Here is a 9,869-nt window from a genome sequence, read left to right on the forward strand (position 1 = left end):
TCTCGACTGGCCTGGTGGGGCTGCCGAGAAGGGTCAGAGGAAGCTGATGGCCCCCCTGCCTACCACCACATGCCCACTCCAGAGGCCGTCCCTGGCCTCCCCCATCCCAGCTACATTTGTGGGGTTGGGTGGGGTGGAGGCAGCCGCCCAAGCTGGGAGTGGCTGTGGGTCTGAGGACTGCCTCCTGAGGGCTGACAGGGTCCCCTACTCAGGACTGGATATCTGGATCCCTGCCTTTCTCCTGCTGTTAGTCTCAGGTGGGCACCATGGTCCCTGTCAGCCTGACCTGTTGTCTGAGAAGGGCCTGTCCTGGAGGCATTTTGCCAGGTACAGTAGATGGAAATCCAGGACGCCCAGTTAAAATTTCATTTTCATAGTGAGTCTGAAATTCACAGTGACTGAGTATCCTCTAGTTAGGCAGTTCTGCCTGAAGGGAATGGCTGGTCCTTGCACTCCGGTGATTCCTTCAGGTGCTTCAAGCTTCTCTCCCCTCCACCCTCCTCATTGCTCTGCCAGTGAGGTTCCGAATGCAGGTGTGGAATTCGGGCCCTCATTCTGGATATGTTTTCCATTTCTGCCCACAGCAGAGATAGGGTCTCCCTCCTCAGATGGGGGCTCCCTGAGGGAGAGGAGCCTCCCTTTCACCTCTCTCTCATCACTGGGTGCTTTCTGGAGGCTGAGCAACACCCCCCACCCCGCCCCCCACAGTCATCAGGTTCAATATGGCTGACCTCACCACAGGTTCAATATGGCTTTAAGAATTGTGACCTGGGGGAGGCCTAGGAGAGCCTGCTTGTTAACAACCTCCATCTCATCTCTTCTGACCATCTGCCAGTGGGAATCCTCATCCCCAGCCTTGTTTTTGCACGCAGCTATCTCAAGAAGTCCCCCAGGCTCTGGAAACTTACAGTGGAAAAATTTCCCTGGGAGTCACCTGAGCTCTGGCTGGAACTCTGTCACTGATCAGTCCAGTGACCTTGGGAAGGCTTCGGTGCCCCTTCTGGGACTCAGCATCCTCATCTGTGCAATGGTGATGGATCTAGCTTGGTGAGCTTGCAGAAGTGTTTTCCAAACTGCAAATTGTCATTTATCAATGGGTCATGAGGTCAGATGAGTGGTTTGCCACCAACCAGATGCTTTTTCATATGAAGGAGAACAGGGTCGAAAATATTCAGAGAAGCTCAAACATAGTAAGGATAAGTATTGTTTCTTGAAACTCTTGGGGTATGTGTGTGTGCATGGATGTTCAGGGAGTCCTGTGAAGAGTGTATGTTTTTTCGCATGGGTTATAGTAAAGCATAAATGTCAGGAAGGGCTTATCACGGTGGTTCGGTGGTAAAGAATCCCCTTGTCAATCCAGGGGGACACCGATTTGATCCCTGGTGCGGGAAAATACCATATATGCCTCAGGACAACTAAGCCAGTGGGCAGCCACTACTGAGCCCTTGCACTGCAACTACTGAAGCCTGAGCGCTCTAGAACCCAAGCTCTGCAACAAGAGGAGCCACTGCAATGAGACGCCTGCCCACTGCAACTTTGTGCACAGCAACAAAGACCCAACACAGCCAAAAATAAATCAAGAAGTCTGTAAAAAAGTTTATTCTTAAAAAAATATCAGGAAGGTGATATCTTAGAAGCTGAGACAGAAGGGTGGTAGGGGCAGTCAGAGACCCAGAAGAGGGTGTTTGTTCCTTCTCCACTTCATGGGTGCCAGGCCCCCATGCTGGCAAATTCCTCTCTAGGGCTCTTTTTTTTTCCTTTTAATTATATTTATTTATTTATTTTTAATTGGAGGATAATTCCTTGACGTTATTGTGTTCGTTTCTGCCTTACATCAACACGAATCGGTTCTTCTCTCTAAGTACTAGCCTCACCTGGGCCTGGGCCCACATCCCCAGAGGGCAGACCCCTCCAGGCCAAGCGCCTTCAGGGGCTAGTCATGTCCCACGGCCAAACAGGAGAGAGTGCCGGGATCTGTAACTGGTAGTGCCCAGCCTGCCCGGCTCTGGTTTGGCCCCCCAGTAACACTGGATTGGGAAACCGACGTGCCCGCCAAGTGGAGAAACGCTGACCCTCCCTAGCTTTCCCAACCACCTTCCACCCTGCGAGGAGGCCTTGTGCTCATTAACCCTTCATGGGAGTGGGGGAGTTGGCCCTCAGCAGGAGTGGTGGGGTCTTGGGGGGGATACACACAACAGATAGAGGGTGAGGAGCTAGGGACCCCTTGCTGTGTGACCTGGCAAATACCTGGCTTTCTGAAACTCTGCCCTGTCTCTCCTCTAGGGAATGCGATCTAGGTGTGACCCACATTCCTGGGATGATTTGAGGTAAAACAGGTGGAAGATGCGAATAGCATCTCAGGTTTGTTCATCTCTGTCCCTGTGGGTGTCAGCACCCTGGCATCCAAGTCACTTCTCATGAAACAGGCAGAAAGGGGAGAGGGGTCAGATGCATGCAAGAAAGGAGGAGATTTAATGTGAAATAAAAAGGAGGAATTAAAAACTCTTGACCTGTGGGGTTTTCAAACTGAAGGTTACACAGCTTTGCTTGCTTCAGGAAGCCCCATTCTGAGGGGAGACACAGCCCTGCCCTCACGGAGCCCCAGTCTGAGGGGACACAGCCCCGCCTCAGGGAGCTCCAGTCTGAGGGGACACAGCCCTGCCTCAGGGAGCCCAAGTCTGAGGGGAGCCCTATGGAAGTCCACTATCTGGGCCTTTCCCCTAGGGATGGTGGCTGCAGAGGAGCCCTGGAGGTTCTCAGTCAGCTGGTGTGGGAAGAGTAGTCCAGGGCATTATCACCGCTTCTGCTGCTAGCCTGTAGCCTTAGGTGGGTTCAGGAAGGTACCAGGAAGGAGTCCCCACCTTTGCTGCGGCCCCCGTCACCCTCCTGGCTCCCACTTTGCTGACTGACCACAGGTCTGAAATAACTTCATGAAATTTGCCTCCTAGATTATGGCCTAGAAGGGGTCTTACAGATCGGACAGTCCCAGAATCAGAGGAGGCAACTGAGGCCCAGCAAGGGGATGAATCCTTCCTGTGGTCACGCAGGGAGTAACAGCAGAGCCCAACTTCTATGCCCCAGCTCTGAGTCTGAGGGAGACTCTGGAGGATGTGGGGCCAACCTGCATGCGAGTGTGTGTGTGTGCGTGTGTGTGTGTGAAAGAGAGAAATGAGCCACTCTGGGTCCTCTGTGAGCAGACGTGTGTTCACACAATATCCTCTGCGCGTGGTCTGGTTCTTCCTGTGTCTGTACAGGGTGGAGGCAAGGGGAGGGACAGGCTGGACCAGGGATACCAGACAGGTCTCACCATCCCTATGCCAAGTCCACCTGGCCCAGCCCTCTCGAGATCAAGGGCAGAGGGCAATGAGTCACAGATGACTCAGGTGCTGGAGGCTGCCGCCACGCGTGGCACGTGACAGCCAAGAAGAGCCGGACCTGTTCTCGGAGAGACAGATGACCCAGGAGGCTGACCTTGGGAGTCTCCTTCCTGGGAGAACAAGGGCCTCTCATTTGGGCCTCGAGCCTGGGCCCTTGGGGTGGGGCTGACAAGAGGGCCGTTGGTTTCCCCATCCTCCCCAGCCTTGAACCCACTGGCTGGCTGATGGGGTGAAAACAGGCTGGGACGGGCCTTTGCTGACCTCCCAGAGCTGTGGGGTTAGGGCCAGTCACCAAGGGAAAGAGTTTTCCTGGCCGTGTGGAACTGGTGTCCTGCAGCGCGCCCCCCTTCCCCTCCCTTAGAGCCCACTGTCTGCCCACGATAGGCCTGCCTTCTTTGTCTGAGACTAGGAATGCCAAAGCCTCGACCGGCTCCTTGAGACCAAAGCCTGGGCCACAGGATGAGACAGTCTGGGCTGTGGACAGCATCCTGGGGTCGACTCTGATCACGTGACCTGGAGCTGCACAGTTTTTTTCTTGAGGCTTCTGCCCCACCCTCTGTACTATGAGGGGCTGTGTTTGAAAGCTTGGCTGTTCATCTTAGCTTATCCCTTGTCAGGGCTTGAAGGCTGGGCTGAGGCCAGGAGTCAAAAGATGCCCCCTCCCACCTCCCCTGTGCTTGAGGTGGGGGCTTGGGGAAGGGCTGGCTGTGGCAGGGGAGTCCTGGCCCAGCAGGCCCGTGCCCCAGGGTCTCTGTCCACCCAAGACACACTGATGATTACAGGGTGAGCGACCAGCACCAGACACTGTAATCTGCTGCCCTCCCTCCTGCCAAGGGCCTGCTGCAGGGTTTCTTTCTGCTTTTTACAACTGTTTTCTAAGAATCCTGGGAAGGGAGAGGCCCTTATCTCTATGGGGTGAAGCTAAAAAGAAAAATAGGTGAGGGGGAGGAGGGAGATGGGGAGAGAGGGAGGGTCAGCAAAGGGGTGGGAGAGGAGAGGGAGGGAGGGAAAGAGGATGAGGGGGTGGGAAGGAAAGAGAGGGGTAGCTGGACAGCAGAAGGCTTTTCCCTGGTTGACAGCCTGAGGAAGAGGAGGGATGCAAGGGTGGGTGTGTCCCTACTCTATCCCTCAGTCCCTAGCTAAGACGTGCCTCCTCGGAGAAACCTTCCTGACATCACCCCATAGACTGTAGCCTATCAGGCTTCTCTGTCCATGGGATTTTCCAGGCAAGAGTGCTGGAGTGGATTGCCATTTCCTTCTCCAGGGGAAATTCCCGACCCAGGAATTGAACCCAGGTCTCCCGCATTGCAGGCAGACGCTTTACCATCTGAGCCACCAGGGAAGCCCCTCCCCTGAGTGTCCTGTTCAAAATGGCAACGTGCTTCCCACACCCTGTCTCTCTGACTTGACTGTTTTTTCTAAGCACTGACCGCTAACAGTCTTGTATTAGAAAATGCAGTTATTTGTTACGTGTGTTGTGTACTGTCTCTCTGCCCAGCTAGGACTTAAGTTCCATAAGGCCAGGTATCTTTGTTTTGTCTGGCTGTGCCTTGCGGCCTGTGGGATTTTAGTTCTCTGACCAGGGGTTGAACCTGGGCCCTTGGCAGTTAGAGTATGGAATCCTAACCACTGGGCTGCCAAGGAATTCTCTCTTTGTTTTGTTTTGTGGCTATACCACACAATATGTAGGATCTACAACCAGGGATCAAATGCCTGTCCCCCTGCAACAAAAGAATTGAATCTTAACCACTGGACCACCAGTGAGATCCCTCTCTTTGTCTGATTGCTGCTGTATCTTAAGTCCCTGGAACAGCACCCAACACATCATAGGTATTCACTGTGTCGAGTGAGTGAACGGACTGCATCCCTGTTAGAGACATCTTGACTCTCTCCGTCACTACTCTTACCTTCTCTCCACTCCCCTATCCACCTCCTTTTTAATAATCTGACTCCCCACCCAGAATGCCAGTTTCACGGGAGATGGGCCCTACATCTAGCTGGATGTTGGTGGTATCAGACTTAACCCCTGGGGCTTTCTGGAGGAGGTGGCCTGGTTATAGACCAGCCTGGAGGGAAAACATCTGATGCTTCCAGTCAGAAGGAAAAGACCACGTGTCGGCGGGGTGCTGGCATGGGGGAGAAAGAGGAAGGATGTGGCTTAAGTCAGCAGAAGCCCAGGAGAGACACCAGGCTGAGCCTGGGCCTGAGGCCGTGGCTGGTTAAGATTGTGGGTTTGAGGCACAGGGGCCTTGCAGGATACACATTTGGAGGAGGAGGCTGAGTTTCTCAACTAGAATCCCTGGAGGAAGGAATTTGCTGGGTCTTCCTTTGGGGTTTGCAGTGACAGGCACAGGGGTGGTGTCACCCTGTAATCCAGAAGGCTTCCAGTGGGAGCTCTTGCTGCAGGATCCATGCCCATATTTCCTGCAGAACATGGCACCTAGAGTGTGATTTTTTAAGTTTAAGAAAATACATATATTTATTTATTTGGCTGTGTTAGGTCTTAGTTGCAGCACCTGGGATGTTCGTTGCATCATGTGGAATCTTTTGTTTTGGGGCATGGATTCTTTAGTTGGGGCATGTGGGCCTAGTTGCCCTGAGGCATGTGGGATCTTAGTTCCCTGACTAGGGATCAAACCCACATCCCCTGCATTGTAAGGTGGATTATTAACCAGTGGACCACCAGGGAAGTCCCAGAGTGCTGGTTTCGTATTTGATTCCAGCTGATATGAGTAAGTGAAGTCGCTCAGTTGTGTCTGACTCTTTGTGACTGTAGCCCACCAGACTCCTCCATCCATAGAATTTTCTAGGCAAGAGTACTGGAGTGTGTTGCCATTTCCTTTTCCTATATATATATATATATTTTTTTTTTTTCCAGTAGGAAGGAACTCTTATTTTTAAAAAATCAAAATCTAATAATTACCATTCCCATAACACAGAGATGGAATGAGAGAGTGAACAAGAGTTAAAGAACCACACACAGTAGGCACGAGGTCTCCCTGCCAGCCCACTGTCCCTGACCGCTCTCCTTTGGACCCAGGGTAGAGGCCTGGCTGCCTGCCTTACGGTGTGGAAAACCCAGAAGGAAAGCGGTTTTGAAATTCTACTCATGACTGATACCTTTCTGGACATTTTTGGCCATTGTCAGAGCCTGGCCTCTGCTTCCCCCATCTGTCACAACCTCCTTTGAATTCTTTAAAAGGCTCTATCTTTTGTTGTCATATGGATGCACTATTATATAGCACATTCAAACGGGACAGGTTTTGTGAGCAAAGAACGTTGAGCTTTTCCCCTGATCTACAACTCGTAACCCTTGGTTCCCTAGGAACCGCTTACTCTCCTCAGCCTGTGAATGGTGTCTCCATCACCACCGTGGCTCGGGCCTGAAGCCTGGCGTTCATATTTGATCAGCGCTTTGCTTTATCTCCCACATCCAACTCTATCAGCAACCCTGGGGCCTGTTCTGTCTCAAAAATATTTCCATCCCTTGCTCCCCCTTTCCCACTCTCTGGCCTGGGCTCTGTGGCTTTCTTGGTTGTCCCCTCCAGCCCCGCCAATTCTTGCCCCTCCCAGCAGCCAGAATGAGCTTTGACAGCACACACACAGCATCCTGCCGTCTGCTTAAACCCTCCCTGTGTACTGTAAAGCCGGCCTTCCTCATCTGCCTCCTGGCAACCCCTTCTATCTCCCCGAGGGGGGCCCTCACCCCCTGCACACACTGACCTCCCCATTCCTGGACATATCAATTTCATGTCTGCCTTAGGGACTTTGCTCTCCTTCCTCCTGGAAGGAACACTCTGGCTCCACACCTTTGCATGGATGTCTTCTCCTCACCTTTCAGGACTCAGATCAATGTCACCTCCTCCAAGAGGCCTTCCTTGAAGACCATCCCCCACCACAATGTAAATTAGATCACTGAGCTGTTCAATGATTACCCTACTGACTTTCTTTATAGCATTTATCCCTAGTTTAATTAATCTGATGTGTTTACTTGTTTATTGACTTTCTCTCTCTCTCTCTCTCTCTCTCTCTCTCTCGGAGTCCAGGAAAGCAGGGAACTTGTCCAGTGAGTTATCACTGTATGCCCATGTCCAGTGTTTGGGGTTCAACACATATTTGTCGAATGGATGAAGGCTCCAATTCTGCCTTTGCTGAACTTCTAGTGATTTTGCAAGCTCTCTTACACAATCAGAAAGTTGGTAACCTGTTTGCACTCTCATTCCAAGGATTTTAGGCCTGCTTGGCCAATCAAATTACAGCTCATCAATTCTTGGCGGCCCCACCCATGCCAGCAGGACACAGAACCCACAGTAGGTCCTTGGCGCCTGCTTGTGGGATTGAGTTGGTTAATGCCTGGCCCCTGTACTGATTATCTGGGCGATTTCAAGGGAGTCAGTATATGTTTTGTTGTCTCCATTCCTCACCTGGAAAGATAAAGAGGTTTGTACAGATGGTCTCACATTTCACAAGGGTTGCACACATTAAGGCCTCTGGGGTTCCCACTGGCTAGTCCAGGTGAGGAGAGTGAAGAGAAGGGAGAAGAGGTGGAGGTGGTCAGGCCTGGTGGGAACCTTCGGACCTGAATTGAACCCAGAAGGCCTCCTGGAGGAGGAACTGAGCTGTGGAGTGGGGAAGGGGAGGAATGCCAAGGCAGCCAAAAGCACCCCTTTTGGTGGGTTCTTAGGTATTTATGACCTCTTCGGCTGGTCGGAATGCAGGTGTGGGTTTGCTCTCGGACTTCGGGCTCTCCTGCAGGCCTCAGGCTGGGGAGACTTTTAGGAATGTGCCCCTTGCCTTCCAGAGCCACCTTTGGCCTTACCTGCTGTTTACCATCCTCTTCCTCCCCCTCTGTCCCCCTTGGCAGCCTGAGCCAGTGCCAGGAAATTGTTGGTCAAAGGTGAGGTCACCAAGGACCTAGAGAAACAGCAGGTCCTCATTAACCTTGTTTACCTGCCAGGTACCTGTGGCCTTACAAGGTTCTTCCTGCCCCTTCTCATTACCCGTGTCTCCTGCTCCTTTAGAAGTTCAGATCCACTGGGCAGATTTTGGTGGGGATTTCTTCATAAATGATCTTCCCAAGAGGCTCCCCATTTCTCCAGTTTCTGGTACATAGTGTATATATCTCAGGTCACATCTCAGACCATGTGGTTATCTGGGTTTAGATGCTGGCTTCTCAGTAAGGCTGTAAGATCCTTGAGGTAAGGACCGTGCTCATTTGCCACTGTACCCCCAGAGCCTGGCTTTTAACAATATCTTTCTCAACAGTTGGATGAATGAGACTAATGTTGTGGGTCTACACAGTAGTGTAAACCTCACCTCCTCTGGGCAGCCTCCTGGGATTACTTCCATCCTGGTCTATTACCCTCCCATTCCTAACTTTGGTCTGTCTACCCCATCCTGATTTCTCCTTGCAGTTGCTCTCATATTATTTCAGAGGGCGTTTGACTGCCAGTGAGCTCTGCAAAGGCAGAGACTATGTCTTCTGATTCTCCCATCTTGCCCCTAATGGATGCTCACCAACTAACTGGCCTGTGGGGTATGGGCCAAATTGGGACCAGAAAGGTCAGATTAATCAAGTTCACCTATCCTTTTTTTTGGACTGTGCTTGGTCTCTGATGCTGCTGTGTGGGCTTTCTGTAGCCGCAGTGAGTGGGGGCTACTCTCTAATTGTGGCACTTGGGTTTCTCGCTGTGTGGTTTCCCTTGTTGCATAGCACAGGCTCTAGAGCACATGGGTAGTTGTGGCAGGCGGGCTCGGTTGCTCTGTGGCATGTGGAATTTTCCTGGACTAGGGATCGAATTCGTGTCCCCTGCATTGGCAGGCGGGTTCTTAACCACTGGTCTACTATGGAAGTTCTCATCTATCTTTTTGATGAAAGAACCTGGTCTTGTCCTGGCCCAACCTGCACATCATCACTCAGATCTGGGATTCCCTTCTATGTACAGTGCTGTTTTAAAACCATTGACATTTATTCACTCAAAAAACATTTGCCTGGGGCCTTGCATGTGCCAGGCACTGGGCTTGCTCTGACTGAGTCGGAGGTGATTCAGTTCCCAGTCCCCAGGAGTACAAAGCATTCAGAGAGGTGAGAGATATTTACCAGCACAGTGCCTCAGCTTTGCGGCCGAATGCTGGGGCTGTCAGCGAAGTCTTCCCTGAGGAAGTCTCAAAGATTCTTACTCAGCCATTCACCTGGTGTAAGCAGTTTAAGGAAGCTCTTGCCCATCTTGGTCAGCCCAAGAGATGCTTGTAACCCATCTGTGATCCTGGTTCACAGGGAAGAGGAGGAAGGTGGAGGCCATGCCCCGCATCAGCACCCCCTACCCAATCACTGCAGGCTGAGGGATGCGATCCACAGACACTGGCTGGCAAAGAGAAGACCCATTGCCAACAGTCAGACACGCTGGGTTCAGAGATGGGCAGAGACACTCCTGAGGCCCCGGATGACTCCAGGTCGAGCTGGGTTCAGAACCCAAGTGTCCTGACTCCCAC

This window comes from Ovis canadensis, chromosome 20, assembly GCF_042477335.2.
Source record: "Ovis canadensis isolate MfBH-ARS-UI-01 breed Bighorn chromosome 20, ARS-UI_OviCan_v2, whole genome shotgun sequence".
Taxonomy (NCBI): domain Eukaryota; kingdom Metazoa; phylum Chordata; class Mammalia; order Artiodactyla; family Bovidae; genus Ovis; species Ovis canadensis.